The sequence below is a fragment of the Loxodonta africana genome, chromosome X (genome assembly GCF_030014295.1).
Source record: "Loxodonta africana isolate mLoxAfr1 chromosome X, mLoxAfr1.hap2, whole genome shotgun sequence".
NCBI lineage: Eukaryota > Metazoa > Chordata > Mammalia > Proboscidea > Elephantidae > Loxodonta > Loxodonta africana.
Window position 1 is genome coordinate 103,097,526 of NC_087369.1, and position 16,765 is coordinate 103,114,290.

The 16,765-nt window shown below is 38.3% G+C and overlaps 1 pseudogene; it reads left to right on the top strand.

Moving 5' to 3' along the window:
• Positions 1–1,735: 1,735 nt before the first annotated feature.
• LOC100672724 (small ribosomal subunit protein uS3-like) lies at positions 1,736–15,633 on the top strand (annotated as a pseudogene).
• Positions 15,634–16,765: the final 1,132 nt, after the last annotated feature.

Below are 16,765 nucleotides of genomic sequence, written 5' to 3' on the forward strand. Positions count from 1 at the left end.
GTTAGTCAAATCCAAACCAAAACCCATTGCTATCAAGTCGATTCCAACTCACAGTGACCCTATAACTCAGTAGAATTGCCCTATAGGGTTTCTAAGGAGCACCTGGTGGATCTGAACTGCCAACCTTTTGGTTAGCAGCCATAGCACTTAACCACTATGCCACTAGGTTAGTAGTTGAGCACAAACCATTTGTGCCACTAAGGGACCTCATTCCATTTACAATAGCATCTAAAGGAATAGAACACCTAGTAATAAATTTAACCAGGGAGATGAAAGACTTGGGCACTGAGAACTACAAAAGAAGCCCTAAATATGTGGGAAGACATCCAGTGTTTCTGGATTGGAAGACTTAATGTTGTTAAGATGTTAGCTGCCCAAAGTGATGTACAGATTCAACACAATCCCTATCAAAATTCAAAGAGCTTTTTTGCAGAAATGAAAAAAAAAAAATCAATCCTCAAATTCATATGGAATTACAAGGGGTGCTGGATAATGAAAACAATCTTGAAAAAGAAAAATAATGTTGGAGGACTCACACTTTCCAATTTGAAAACTTGCTAATCAAAACCAGTTTGGTACTGGCGTAAGAATAGACATGTAAACCAATGGAATAGAATTGAGAATTCAGAAATAAACCCACATAACTTTAACCAATTGATTTTCAACAAGGGTGCCTAATCCATTCAATGGAGAAAGAATAGTTTCTTCAATAAATATTGCTAAGACAACTGGATTTATACCCACAGAAGAATGAAGTTCGACCCATACCTCAAACCATATCCAAAAATTAACTCAAAATGGATCAATTACTTAAACATAAGAACTTCACCTATAAAAATATTAGAAAAATGTCATAGGGTTCATACTTTGTGAACTTGAATTTTGCAATGTTTTCTTACATATGTCACCAAAGGCAAAATCAACAAAACAAAACAAAAAATAGATAAATTTTACTTCATCAAAATTAAAAATTTTATGCTCGAAAGGACAGTACTAGGAACATCAAAAGATAACCACCAGAATGGGAGAAAATATTTGCAGTCACATACTGAAAATGGTTTCATTTCCAGAATATTTAAAGCAGTCCTGCAACTCAACAACATAAAGACAAATAATCCAATTTAAAAATAGAGAAAAAAAATTTTGGTTATACATTTCTCCAAAACAAAACAAAAAATCAAATAATCAATAAGCACATGAAACAATGGTCAACATCAATACTCATTAAGGAAATGCAAATCAAAACCACAATGATATACCACTTTGCACATTCTGTTGTTATTAGGCGCCCCGCAGTCAGTTCTGAGCCAGAGTCATAGTGACCCTACGTACAACAGAACTAAAAACTGCCCAGTCATTTGCCATCCTCATAATCTTTGCTATGTTTGAGCCAGGGGTGGATTATCCAATAGGCAAGGCACCCATTAGCAAACAAACCCACCGCCAGTCAAGTCAATTCTGACTCATAGCCGCCCTATAGGACAGAGTAGAACTGCCCCCATAGAGTTTCCAAGAAGCATGGTGCTTACCTTGCTTACCAGATGATCTGTAGTAAACAATGAAAGATGTGGTGAAACTCATGTGAAATTGTTCACTACAAATTAGTAAGCACAAGCAATCTCGTGCTTACCTTGCTTACTGGGTCATCCGCCCCTGTCATGGATTATAAATTTGAAAAGAGGCTTTGATTCTGTAGGATGGTACTTTGGAGTTGGGATAGAGACAAATGTCAGCCATGCCTGGAAGCACAGTCCTTGATGTGGTGAAAAAATGTGAAATTGCTCACTACAGGTCATCTGGAAAGCAAAGTAAGCACCATGCTTACCTTGCCTATTGGATACACCATCCCTGGTTTGAGCCCACTATTGCAACCCTTATGTCAATCTATATCATTGAAGGTTTTCCTCTTTCTCCCTGACCCTCTTTTTTACCAAGCATGATGTTCTTGTCTGGGGATTGACCCCTCCTGATACCATTCCCAAAGTACAGGAGACGAAGTCTCACCACCTAAGGAGCATTCTGGCTGTACTTCTTCCAAGAAAGATTTGCCCATTCTTCTGGAAATCCATGATATAGTCAATATTCTTTTCCAACACCATAATTCAAAGGCATCAATTTTTTTCTTCAGTTTTCCTTATTTGTTGTCCAGCCTTCAAATGCATACCAGGTGATTGAAAATACCACGGCTTGGGTCAGGCACATTTTAGTCCTCAAGGTGACATCTTTGCTTTTTAACACTTTAAAGAGTTCTTTTGAAGCAAACTTGTCCAATGCAATACATTGTTTGATTTCTTGACTGTTGCGTCCATGGGCATTGATAGCGGATCCAAGTAAAATGAAATCCTTGATAACTTCAATTTTTTCTCCGTTTATCATGATGTTGCTTATTGGTCCAGTTGTGAGAATTTTTGTTTTATGCTGAGGTATAATCCATACTGAAGGCTGTAGTCTTTGATCTTTATCAGTAAGTGCTTCAGGTCTTCTTCAGTTTCAGCAAGCAAGGTTGTGTCATCTGCACATCACAGATTGTTAATGAGTCTTTCTCTAATCTTGAGGCCCTGTTCTTCATATAGTCCAGCTTCTCAGATTATTTGCTCAGCAGATTGAATAAGTATGGTGAAAGGATAAAACCCTGATGCATACCTTTCCCCTGATTTTAAACCTGGTTCTATTGGAACAAATGCCTCTTGGTCTATTTACAGGCTTTACATGAGCCCAATTAAGTGTTCTAAAAATTCCTATTCTTCACGGTGTTACCCATAATTTTTTATGATGCACACAGTCAAATGCCTTTGCATAGTAAATAAAACACAGGTAAATATCTTTCTAGTATTCTGTTTTTAGCCAAGATGCATCTGACACCGGCAGTGTTAGCCCTCATTCCTCGTCCTCTTCTGAATTCTGTTTGAATATCTGGCAGTTCCCTGTATATGTACTGCTGCAACTGCTTTTTAATTATCTTCAGCATGATTTTACTTGCTTGTGATATTAACGATATCATTCAATAATTTACACATTTCACTGGAATACCTTTCTTTGGAATTGTATTGTGCATACTAGAATGGGGTATAACAACATTAATTGAAAAAAAGAAAAATAAGAAAAAGAAAATAAGAACAAGTGTTCTGAGAATACAGAGAAAAAGGAATCCTTGCATGTTACTAGTAGAAATGCAAATGATGCAGCTGCTGTAGTAAATAGTCTGGTGGTTCCTCAAAAAGTAACATATCGAAGCACCATATGGCCCAACAGTTCCACTGCTAGACAAATATCCAAAGCCCTGAAAACAGGGATTTAAACAGATACTTGTATGTCAATCTTCAATGCAGTGTTATTCACAATAGCCCACCCATGGAAACCATTCAAGTGTCCATCAACACAGGAATGGACAAACAAGATATGGTATATACAAACAATGGAAACTTATTCAGCCATAAAAAGGATGACGTTCTAATACGTGCTACAACATGGATGAACCTTGAAGCCATTGTGTATAAACCAGAAACAAAAGGATAAATATTCGATGATTCTACTTCATGTAGTATCTAGGATAGTCAAATTCATAGATGCAGAAAATAGATTAGAGATTACCAGGGGCTGTGATTCAGAATTAACTCAATGGCAAAGGGTTTGGGTTTCTTTTTTTGGTTTCGGGGTAGGGGGAATGGTGAGGTAATGCTTAATTCTTACAGAGTTTCTGTTTGGGGTGATGAAAATTTTTGGGAATAGTGGTGATGGTTGCACAACATTGTGAATATAATTAATGCCACTGAGTTGTACACTAAGTATGGTTAAAATGACACCTTTTAAGTTGTATATTTTACTACAATAAAAATATTATAAGCTCAAAACATGCAAAATTAGCACATGATTCTTGTAACAAGCCAAACTACATCTTTATAAAGAATTAATAGTTTTTTCCCTCTCTCAATTCATCTCTAGCTCACCACCTCACAACCTGATGAGGTAACCAATTTTTTTTTAAAGTTTGGTATTATATAAAATATTAACAGTTAAGTGTTATATACAAATTTCATGTGGATAATATTACTTGAAATAGCTTACAATGTATTTTCTTTTCCAGTAATCCATTTTTTCATATCATCATTGCCATTGGAAAGGAAAAGTTTAAATGCAACCTTGAGAAGAAATAAAATATGGTATTTAAGAATGTCATCACAGAGAGGGAGAGGATGTAAAAAAAAAATTAGATAGCACCTGTAATTTCTGGGGAGTACCTGTGTGGTGTAAACGGTTAATGTGCTCAGCTACCAACCAAATGTTGGAAGTTTGAGTTCACCCAGAGGCACCTTGAAAGAAAGGTCTAGCAATCTACTTCCAAAAAATCAATCATTGAAAACCCTGTGGAGCAGTTTCTTCTCTGACACACAAGAGGTCATCATGATTCAGAATTTACTCAATTGGCAACTGGTTTGGACTTATTTTTTTATAGTTTCTGAATGTCATGGATCGAATTGTGTCCCCCAAAATATCTGTCAACTTGGCTATGCCATGATTCCCAGTATTGTGTGATTATCCACCATTTTGTCATCTGATATGATTTTCCTATGTGTTGTAAATCCTATCTCTATGATGTTAATGTGATAGGATTAGAGGCAGATATGTTAATGAGGCAGGACTCAATCCACAAGATTAGGCTGTGTCTTGGGCCAGTCTCTTTTGAGATATAAAAGAGAGATGCAAGCAGAGAGACGTGGGAGACCTCCTACCACCAAGAAAGCAGTGCCAGGAACGGAGGGCATCTTTTTGACCCAGGGTCCCTGCGTGTCAGAAGCTCCTAGACAAGGGGAAGACTGATGACAAAGACCTTCCCCTAGAGCCTTAGAGCTGGCACCCTGAAGTTGGACTTCTAGCCTACTAGACTGTGAGGGAATAATTTTCACTTTGTTAAAGACATCCACTTGTGGTATTTCTATTATAGCAGCACTAGATGACTAAGACACTGAAGGAGATCTTTGGATAAGAGTTTAGAAAGGTAAAGACAAGAGGGCAAAAAGATCACCCCAATTTTCCAATGGAGACAAAGTAGGAATGCAAGGGTTTTTAGGTTTTTCATGGTCCTAAAGAAAGCTATGAAAGAAAACTGGGGTGTTGCCTTTAAACATCCTGGTCTCCCAAAACCAGCAAGAAGTTGCTCAGTAAGTAAAGTCTCCCCATGTAGAGGCTTTGAGGTGAATATCTTGCTAGTGGGTAAAGTGGGGCAATAGACTTTCCTCTAGCTTTCCTGATATTGAAAGGTTATGGAGAAGGTATAGAGTTGGGAACCCAAAGGCATCATAAATGGCACATGGTTAAAACATCAGCTGGAAGTACCAGTGCCAGAACAAACCTGACTGGGAGCTGCAGCAGAACAGATTTTCAGACACATCTTCTATTCACTTGAGCAGCTGTTGATATCCTGATATCCAGGAACAAAATCAAACCAACCACACCCCATTAAACACCAGTAAAAACCTGGAAGACGTTGTGCACATACAAGTACCGCCAGCACCATCACAGCGAGAACACCCAAACTTTTCCCAACATGCAGATGCTGACATTGTAAGTTGGGCACACTCCTGAAAGACTCAATATTTACTCAAAAGACTAACCTAAAAAGCCAGTTCTTCATTCTCATCAGCTGTGTAAATATGGGAGAAAACACTCAAATGCTCTGTACCTCAGTTTACACATTTATGAAAGGGGATGATAATAGTACCTAGTTTATAAGGCTACTGTGAGGACTAAATGAGCACTTAGAACAGTGTATGGTACAAAGTTCCTTTGAATTATGAATTATGAATGCTTTTGAATTACAGTGTTAGAAAAGAATATTGAATATACCATGGAGTGCCAAAAGAATGAACAAACCTGTCTTAGAAGAAGTACAACAAGAATGCTCCTTGGAAGTGAGGATGGTGAGACTTCGTCTCACATACTTTGGACATGGAAGCCGAAGAAGGACATCATGCTTGGTAAGGTAGCGGGTCAGCGAAAAAGAGGAAGACCCTCAACGAGATGGACGGACACAGTGGCTGCAAGAATGGACTCAAGCATAGTAACTATTGTCAGGTTGGCACAGGACCCAGCAGTGCTTTGTTCTGTTGTACACAGGGTTGCTATGAGTCAGAACCAACTCGACAGCATCTAACAACAACATGGTATGTAAAAAAAAAAAAAAAAAAATGTAGTAGGAGCTATATAAATGCTATCTATTTTAAACAAACAAAAAAAAAACAAACCCAGTGCCATCAAGTCGATTCCGACTCATAGCGACCGTATAGGACAGAGTAGAACTGCCCCATAGAGATTACAAGGAGCACCTGGCGGATTTGAACTGCTGACCCTTTAGTTAGCAGCTGTAGCACTTAACCACTACACCACCAGGGTTTCCGGAAAAGAATTAGATGCCTTTATTTAAAAGAAATAATTTTCTCTCATCAATCCCTTCCTTTTCAGGGCCTACACAGTAGGTTTGAGAATATAGATCAGTTAAAAAAAAAATTAGGTTTGAGAATATAGATCAGTTATAGATGTTAAAATCCTTTTAAAACCTAAGTTGTAATACAAGTGTGTGTGTGTGTGTGTGTGTGTGTGTGCATACATACACACACACACGTATATATATATATATATATATATATATATATATATATATATATATATATATATATATGTATATACATAGAGAGAGAGAGAGCCCTGGTGGCACAGTGGCTAAAGAGATTGACTGCTAACTGAAAGGTCAGCAGTTTGAAACCACCAACAGCTCCAAGGGAGAAAGATGTGACAGTCTAATTCCGTAGAGATTTACAACCTTGGAAACCCTATCGGGTCACTATGAGTCACAATTGACTCAATGGCAGTGGGTTTGGTTTGGTTTTATATAAATATATATGTATATGTAGTTAGATATATAGATATTTGAACTCCACAGCCCATCCGTCAGTTTATCATACTGCGGTGGTATGTGTGTGGCTGTGAAGCTGGAAGTTGTGCCACCATTGTTTCAAATACCAGCAGAGTAGCCCACAGTGGACAAGGTTTCAATGGAGCTTCCAGACTAAGACAGACTAGGAATAAAAAAAAAAAAAAGCCCTGGTAATCTACTTCTGAAAATTAGCCAATGAAAACCCTATGAATCACAACAGAATATTGTCGAATATAGTGCTAGAAGATGAGCCCCCTAGATTGGAAGGCAGTATGTAATGGCTACATCAAGGGACTCATACACATCAGTGATCTGAAAAATGGCACAGAACTGGGCAACACTTTGTTCTGTTGTCCATAGGGTAGCCGTGAGTCAGAGCGGATTCGACGGCAACTTATATATATATATATATCCTCATTCTTTTTCTCTCTTAAATAGAAACGGGATCTGTCTTAATTTCTGTAGATACTCCAATTTATTAACACACCAGGGCTTGGTCAATATGTTTGAATTCTCCCTATTACTATCTTTCATGAGTTCATAATGTTTAATCATATCTCCTTTTACATTTGTCTCCAGACAATCAAGTACTAATATTTTTGATGTACCCTTTTCATTGAATGAATGTTACCACAGTTATTCAGGAAAGCAAAAATAATAAGATGTGGCAAATTCTAGCTTGTATTTGCACTTAGATGAATAAAGACAGTCTAGCATTAAGAATAGCTGCCGTAGACAGATATTTAAAATGTTCAAAGACTATTTCAGTTTCAACTCCTGTTTGTGCAGTGTTTGAACACTGACCTGATAGAATACGTTGCTTCACTTATCTGGAAAGGATATGCTGCTGGATTTTCTTTTGAAAATCAGTGTCAACTAATGAACACACATTTATTTAACAAAAGGACAGCACTGACAACTGAGAGCTATATTCCTCAGGAACATAGTTCTTTATAAAAATCCTAGCAAAACACCAGAGATTGCTCAGAAAAAGTGAATGCTTAAACAAAAAAGAAAAAGAAATCTATTTTCTCTATATGGCTATAGAAATTTTCAGGGAGCTCAAATTTTATAAAGTAGTGGACTATAAAATAGATAGTCCTAAGACTTTGAGGCACGCTAAAATTTCAGAAGGATTCTGCCAGTATTTTTAGAAAGTGGTCTGCCTAGACTTGTTATATAGATACCCTATTATTTAGAAACTCTGAGTAGCAAAAAGATAATTTGGGGAATTCACAGGGAACTTAGAAAATGTGTTTATGGCACAGAACAGGACATTGACTTTTAAATGGATCCTTTGAAGCTGTGATACCCTCGGGTGGCTTAAGTAGAAGGATTAAATAGTACAGTCAGTGTTTTTGTTATCCAATGTTTATATTAGGTTCTGTATTCCACAGCTCTTTTAACACTGCACTTTTTGTTTTGTTTTTTGTACAAGTAAATCCATAGCAATTGTAGAAACTTCATAACTCTTTCATATTATTGCCAAAATAATTGATATTTAAAGTAATAATAATTATAGCTAACTTTTTAAACATTGGCCATATGTGCTATATGATGTAATTTATATTTTTAATTTCATTTTATCTTTAATTTTTAAAACAACACTCTGGATGGAGTTGGATACTGTTATTGTTCCCATTTTATAGATGGGGAAAACAAGGCACAGACAATTGAGTAATGTGTCCAAGGTCACACAGGTGTTGCATGGTGGTGGTCAAGTCAATTTGTTATTATTATTATATTTCTGAGTTTGATTTTCTAGGTTTTAGCTAGATGGCTAGAGAATCAGAAATACTTGATATTTCATGGGAGAGATAAAGTCAAAGGAATGCAGGGCTTCCATGTACACTTGCGTCTTTGCTTTTCCTCTTCTATTTTTAGGAGGCAGTAGGTCCCAGGGTAGCACAAATGATTTGCACTTGATTACTAAACATAAAGGGTGGCAGTTCAAACCCACTCAATTGTACCACAGAAGAAAGGCCTGGCAATCTACTTCTGTAAAGATTAAAGCCAAGAAAACCATATGAAGCAGTTTTAATCTGTTATACTTGGGGTCGCCATGATTGGGAATTGATTCCATGGCAACAGGTTTGTTTTTTGTAGTGTTATATAGATATTAGGATTCTAGCCTCTGGAGTCTGAGGTTTAATCTGGGGTCCACCATTAGCCAGCTGGGAAAATCAGTTCAAGTCTCTGAACTTTGGTTTCTTTAGCTGTAAAATGGAAATAAATGTTATTTACATCATAGGGTTGTTGTGGTGGTTAAATAGCAGTTAAATGAGGCTCTCCTACAAATTCCTTGGCTTTAAATATATTTGCTGTTATTATAAGCTCTCAACCTTTCCCTTTTCCTGTCTGTTTTATAAGCCTAGCCTGTGCCCTTACCATCTGGGCAATAGTGTTCTAACTTAGTTACTTGCTACAGACATTCAAGGTGCCTGAGTAGCACAAATAGTTAAGCGTTGGAGTACTAGCCTAAAGGTTGGTGGTTCAAACCCACCCAAAGACACCTCAAAAGACAGGCCTAGTGATCTGCTTATGAAAGGTCACAACCTTGAAAGCCCTATGGAGCACAGTTCTACTCTGCACACATGAGGTCGACCATGAGACAGAATTGACTCCATGGTAACTAACAGCAGACATTCACTAATCCATTTTGAATATTGCTGCCAGAGCAACATAATTACTCAGAACTTCCTTACACCATGCTGCTCCCCTGCTAGAGAAATTATGTCATAGAGGATACAGCTTCAGGGCACCATATTTAGAGTCCTGGCCTAGCATCCTGGAGCAACAGTTGAGTTACCAACATCAAGTACCTGCCAGAGAGATAGGCAAGAAATAGTTATCAAGTACAGGGAGTTAAAAAAGGAATACTTTTTAGGAGAAAAACTCAGCAAACCCACATTTCAGCAAGCTTTCTTATTAAAAAAAAAAAAAAAAAATTTTTTTTTTCTTATGTGGGCCATCACTGGTATGAGTATCCACGGCCTCAGGCAGCAGATAATGAGAAGAACTGAAGGCAGACTATGTTCTCAACTCTGATGCCAAAAGAGATTTGTGAAAGCACAATTGCAAGTAAGTAAGCAAGACTTTTGAATAATAAGGCAGATCACCTCTAAGAGATACTAGGGGTCTTAGTCATGGCCTGCACAATGTAAAAATAACAATTGTGTCAAATGCAATGATATTTCTATAATTGTTATTTCCATGTAAGCAGTAAAGTAAGAGCACAAAGCAGGAATTTTCCATATAATAGGAAACATGGAGATGAATAAAACAAATAAATTGGTCAAATGGAAGTCAAACAAAATCAAGTGGACTCAAAATAATTAACTACACTCACCCAAAACCCAAACCCAGTGCCGTCGAGTCGATTCTGACTCATAGCAACCCTATAGGACAGACTAGAACTGCCCCATAGAGTTTCCAAGGAGTGTCAGATCAACTAATTTCCAAAAAAAAAATTGTTGTTATGTACTGTTGAGTCAATTAACCTGCTCAAAACAGAACAATTTAACAGTTTTCCTATAAAGAAAAAAAATGATGAATTCTATTGATGTCAAATTTTCTTTGAGTAATGGTCTGACCATATTAAACTAAATTTTTAAATGAGCTGTTCCCAAAGAAACTACGAAACAATATGTTTTAATCAGCTCAGAGAGATGGAAAATGAATATTGGGTGAATGATAAGCAATGTCAGATAGAGACCTTTTGAGACTCATGTTAGAGTAGAGAAACCAGTGGATGTAGCAGCCCACCTACAGGTTATTCGTAATTATACCCAGGAAATATCATTAAGTCAGTATCAGTGTGGGAAGGCAGCTGATTCCTGTTTTAGGTGTGTCATGGTTTCTAGACCTCCTACCAAAGAAAATGACTCTGATTCTCATCCCTTGTCCCACATTACGCCATCAAATCCTCCCTTCCATCTATCTCACTTTTCATTTTTCAAACTTGATGAAGAAAACTTATTAAAAATCTGCCTACATGGCTTTCCCACGCATATGAGGCTATTGAAAATACCATGACTTCGGTTAGGCATACCTTAGTAATTTAAGTGTTTTTACTTTTGAAAAGTTGAAAGGGATCTTTTGCACCAAACTACTGCAATACATCATTTGATTTCTTGACTTCTGTTTGCATGGACATTGATTGTTGATCCAAGTAGAATTAAACGATTGGCAATTTCAATTTTTTCTCCATTTATCATGATTTTTTTATTGGTCCATCGTGAGAATTTTCATTTTCTTCACATTCAGCTGTAATCCATGCTGAAGACTGTCTTCTTTGACCTTCATCATAAGTGCTTCAAGTCTTCTTCATTTTCTGCAATTAAGGTTATGTCATCAGCATATAACAGATTTCTAATAAGTCCTCCTCCAGTCCTGATGTCCTGTCCTTCTTCATATAGTCCAGCTTTTCAGATTGTTTGTCCAACATACAGATTGAATAAGTATGGTGAAAAGATACAACCCTGTTACATTGTTGTTGTTGTTGTTAGGTGCCTTCGAGTCTCTTCCGACTCATAGAGACCCTATGCACAACAGAACGAAACACTGCCCAGTCCTGAGCCATCCTTACAATCATTGTTGTGCTTGAGCTCATTGTTGCAGCCACTGTGTCAATCCACCTTGTTGAGGGTCTTCCTCTTTTCTGCTGACCCTGTACTCTACCAAGCATGATGTCCTTCTCCAGGGCCTGATCCCTCCTAACAACATGTCCAAAGTTTAAAGACGCAGTCTCGCCATCCTTGCCTCTAAGGAGCATTCTGGTTGTACTTCTTCTAAGACAGATTTGTTCATTCTTTTGGCAGTCCATGGTATATTCGATATTCTTCGCCAGCACCACAATTCAAAGGCGTCAATTCTTCTCAGTCTTCCTTATTCATTGTCCAGCTTTCACATGCATATGATGCAATTGGAAATACCATGGCTCAGATCAGGTGCACCTTAGTCTTCAGGGTGACATCTCTGCTCTTCAACACTTCAAAGAGGTCCTTTGCAGCAGATTTACCAAATGCAATGCATCTTTTTCTTTCTTGACTGCTGCTTCCATGGGTGTTGATTGTGGATCCAAGTAAAATGAAATCCTTGACAACTTCAGTCTTTTCTCCATTTATCATGATGTTGCTCCTTGGTCCAGTTGTGAGGATTTTTGTTTTCTTTATGTTGAGGTGTAATCCATACTGAAGGCTGTGGTCTTTGATCTTCATTGGTAAGTGCTTCAGGTCCTCTTCACTTTCAGCAAGCAAGGTTGTGTCATCTGCATAATGCAGGTTGTTAATGAGTCTTCGTCCAATCCTGATGCCCTGTTCTTCTCTGATTATTTGCTCAGCATACAGATTGAATAGGTATGGTGATAGAATACAACCCTGACACACACCTTTCCTGACTTTAAACCAAGCAGTATCCCTTTGTACTGTTTGAACAATAACCTTTTGATCCATGTTCAGTTTCCTCATGAGCATAATTAAGTGTTATGGGATTCCCATTGTTTGGAATGTTATCCACAATTTATTATGATCCACACAGCCAAATGCCTTCATGTAGTCAATAAAACACAGGTAAACTTCTTGCTACTATTCTCTGCTTTTGGACAAGATCCATCTGATATCAGCAATGATATCCCTCACTCCATGTCCTTTTCTGAATCTGGCTTGAACTTGTGGCACTTCCTTGTTGATGTATGGCTGCGGTAATTTTTGAATGATCTTCAGCAAATTTTTGCTAGCATGTGATATTAATGATATTGTTCAGTGATTTCTGCATTCCGTTTCATCACTTTTCCTTAGAACGGGCACAAATAGGGATCTCTTCTGTTTGGTTGACCAGATAATTATCTTCCGAATTTCTTGACATAGATGAGTAAGAGGTTCCAGAATTGCATCTGTTTGTAGGAACATCTTAATTGATATTCTGTCAGTTCCTGGAGTCTTATTTTTAACTAATGCCTTCAGTGCAGCTTGGACTTCTTCCTTCAGTACCAGTAGTTCTTGATCATATGCTACCTCCTGAAAAGTTTGAACATCCACCAACTTATTTTGGTACAAGGACTTTGTGTATTCTATTCATCTTCTTTTGATGTTTTTGGCATCATTCAATATTTTGCCCATAGAATCCTTCAGTGATGCAACTCAATATTTTACCTTGTCCTCTCCAGCTGCCCTTTGAAATTCTCTGTTCAGCTCATTTACTTCATCATTTCTTATGTTTTCTTTAGCTACTCTGTGCCGAAGAGCAATTTTCAGAGTCTCTTCTAACATCTATTTTGGTCTTTTCCTTCTTTCCTGTCTTTATATGTAATGTATATTTATGTAAATATAAATAACTTTATATACATATGCATATATAAGTATATAAATAAATATTTAATTGTTTTCTTTATTATATATTTATAGTTTAATATTTACATGCTAATTAATATGCCACAGATTGGCAAGATTGAAAAGCAATAATGGTATGCAGTATAGCAAGAAGGTAGAGAAAAAGGCACTATTATATACTGCTGAAAGGTGTCTAAATTGTTAAACTCTTGTTAGAGGTTAATTTATCATTACCTATCAAAAGTAAAATTGCATATATTATTCAATCTCCACAATTCCAGTTCTAGGCCTCTATTATACAGAATGTGCACAAGTGCATATGAATAAGTGTGTTCCTTAAAGCACTATTTGTAACCAGAAAAAATATTGGAGGCAAACCAAAGGCACATCAGTGGTGGAATGGTTAAACAAATTATGGTAATACTTATTGGGAAAATTATGCAGCCATTAAAATAAATTGTAGGCTCTGTGTGTGTGTTCTTTGTTGAATGAGGGGGGAAAAAAAAGACCAATACTATTTAGATTATGATCTTGTTTTTGTAAATTACTGTATCTCTATGTTAATTTTCTATGTCTGGAAGGTACACATTGACTCATTAAAAGTAATTATGCATGCAGAATGAGAATGGAAGTGAGGTGGGGGTATCTCACTTTTTATAGTATGTATCTGGCGTTGTTTGAATTCTTTACAAGTGCTGTGCTTGGAATTATAAAAATAAAGAAATTCTGCGTGCTCTTCAAGATTATCTCAAATGCAGCATGTCTTTTATATGTAGTTTTTTGTAGAGGAGTTTGCCTTCTTTATTTGACTATGAGTTCTTAGAGGATAGGAGCTGTATGATATTCATGTTTACATCACAATACTTCAAACATAGTAGGTGTTTATTAAACGTGAGTGAATGAATCACTGACCTATGCAAATAAGCTAAAATTTTCTCCTGAATTATATTATGAACAGAAGTTTAATGTAGTCCCTTGCTATTCAAGATGTTGTCCTCAGACCAGAAGCATCATTATCAACTGGAAGTCTGTTAGAAATACAGATTCTCAGACTCCATTTCAGACCTACTGAATCAGAATCTGTATTTTAACTAGATGCCCAGGAGATTCCTACGCAAGCTAAAGTTTGAGACAAATTGAATTAGAACATCAGGTTGCAAATTTAGCTCTGCTTCTAGCAAGGATACATAATCTGGGGTCAACAACCTGTTTTCTCTGAATCTCAGGTTCTTCAACTGTAAAACAGGACAATCATTCATAATATCTAATTCAGACAGATTGAGAATATGGTTTTGAAACTACAACCACATGTACCTTTAAAAAGATGGCCTAGAAATTCATTTATATAAAATTAGAGCATGACGGACATGGAAGTTGGTCCTCACATTGAGTACGAAGAAAGAGAAATAGAAAAATAATCCATTGCTCAACTTAAAGTAAAAAGTATTATTTGTCAGAGAATAGCAACTGGAATTTTCCATCTTTGCTTTCATTACTCTTCTAAGTAGAAGGATAGTTAAATAATATGCTAAATTATTTCTTGACGGCATATTTTCTGCATTCAAAAATGATAGCATCAGAAACAATTCTGAATAACAAAAGAATTGTAACAACCTTTCCTTCTGGCAGTGCGCTGTGGCAAGACGGCAGTTCAAATTTCCAAGAAGAGGAAGTTTGTTGCTGATGGCATCTTCAAAGCTGAACCAAATGAGTTTCTCACTCCAGAGCTGGCTGAAGATGGTTACAATGGAGTTGAAGTTTGAGTTACACCAACCAGGAGAGGAATCATCATGCTAACCAACACGATGAAGAATGTTCTTGGTGAGAAGGGCCAGCGGATCCGGGAATTGACCTCTGTAGTTCAGAAGGGGCTTGACATCCCGGAGGGCAGTGTAGAGCTTTACACTGAAAAGGTGGTCACAAGAGGCCTGTGTGCCATTGCCCAGGCAGAGTCTCTGTGTTACAAACTCCTAGGAGGGCTTGTTGTACGGAGGGCCTGCTATGCTATGCTGCTGTCATTGTGGACAGTAGGGCCAGGGGCTGCAAGGTTGTGGTGTCTGGGTAATTCTGAGAACAGAGGACTAAGTCCAGGAAATTTGTGGATGGCCTGGTGATCCACAGTGGGGACTCCATTAACTACTACAGTGATGTGGCTCTGCACCATTTGCTCTCAGACAGGATGCGCTGGGCATCAAAGTGACTATCATGCTGCTATGGATCCCAAGTGGTAAGATTGGCCCTAAGAAGCCCCTGTTTGACAATGTGAGCATTGTGGAACCCAAAGATGAGATCTTACCCACCACCCCTATCTAGGAGCAGGAAGGTGGGAAGCCAGAGCCCCTTGCCATGCCTCAGCCAGTCTCCACTGCCTAATAGATGTTAATACTGTAAATGAAATACTGCAACACTGGCAGCTTAAATGCACAACTTATTCAGAAGCCATTTTAAAAAATGTAGGCCTGCCCTCCTGCCCTCTCAGGGTAACTTCACCACAACAGGATTTTAGAAGAGATTCCCACATTGGAGGCTAGAAGCCTCTGCACTGGATGTTGTCCGCAACAAATTAGGTAGTGTATCTGCATAGAAGATTATTGGAAGGATCTCAGGTGACTCAGAAACCATGAGAATCCTGGAAAACTCAGCTCAGAAATGGGATTCAGAGAAGCTTACATTGGGAAACACAGCTAAGGTCGTGGCTGAGAACCATTCTAGTTTAGGATGACATCACCACCACCGCCAGACTTGCAATGAATGATTTTTCAACTGTCTCTTTGCCTTTACAGTTCACAGTTCCAAGTGTGAGCATCTGATTGGTCAAGCCTGGTGTCTGTGGCCCAACTACAGGAGTGGGAAGAAGATAACTGGCCCCTTTGGCTTCCACAGCAGAGGTGGGGCCCAGCCTCCTGCCCCCAATAGGCAAGGTGTTGATGCTGGGTAGCCAAAAGCATTTTGTGAAATTGTTCTGGAAACCCTCTGGTGGGAATGTGGCTGTTGGCAACCTGGAGGCAAGAGCTGAAGCTTTTCATGGGCTTTTCATTAAAATGTTGTTGACTGACTCCCATAGTTAGGTTCTGGTCATTAGGATTCCTGGGGGTTGGTGGCAGATAAGGGCATCAAACAGGAGCTGGGAGCTGCTTGACTGGGACCAGCTTGCCTATTATGCAAAGCAGAGAATGCATCCTGGAAGTATGAGAATTTGGGAGCAGGCCCAGAGGGCCAGCAGGGATCAGGGACCAAACAACACTGACATGGGGAACCAGGAAACACACGGAAATGGGTAGGGTTCAGAGGGCAGTGTGTAAAGGGGTGTTTTGTGCCTCTGCCCCAAGACAGAATGTGGGCTTATGAACCTCCTCTTGTGTTGCAAAGGCTGCTGGAGCCCACAGCAGAGCACGATAATCTGTGGAGCCCACTCTCCCGGTATAAACTTACATTCCCAAAAGGGGTCCAGGAAAATTCAGCCGCAGACTCCAGCCAGCATATCATCTCCAGTCAGCCAACCCCA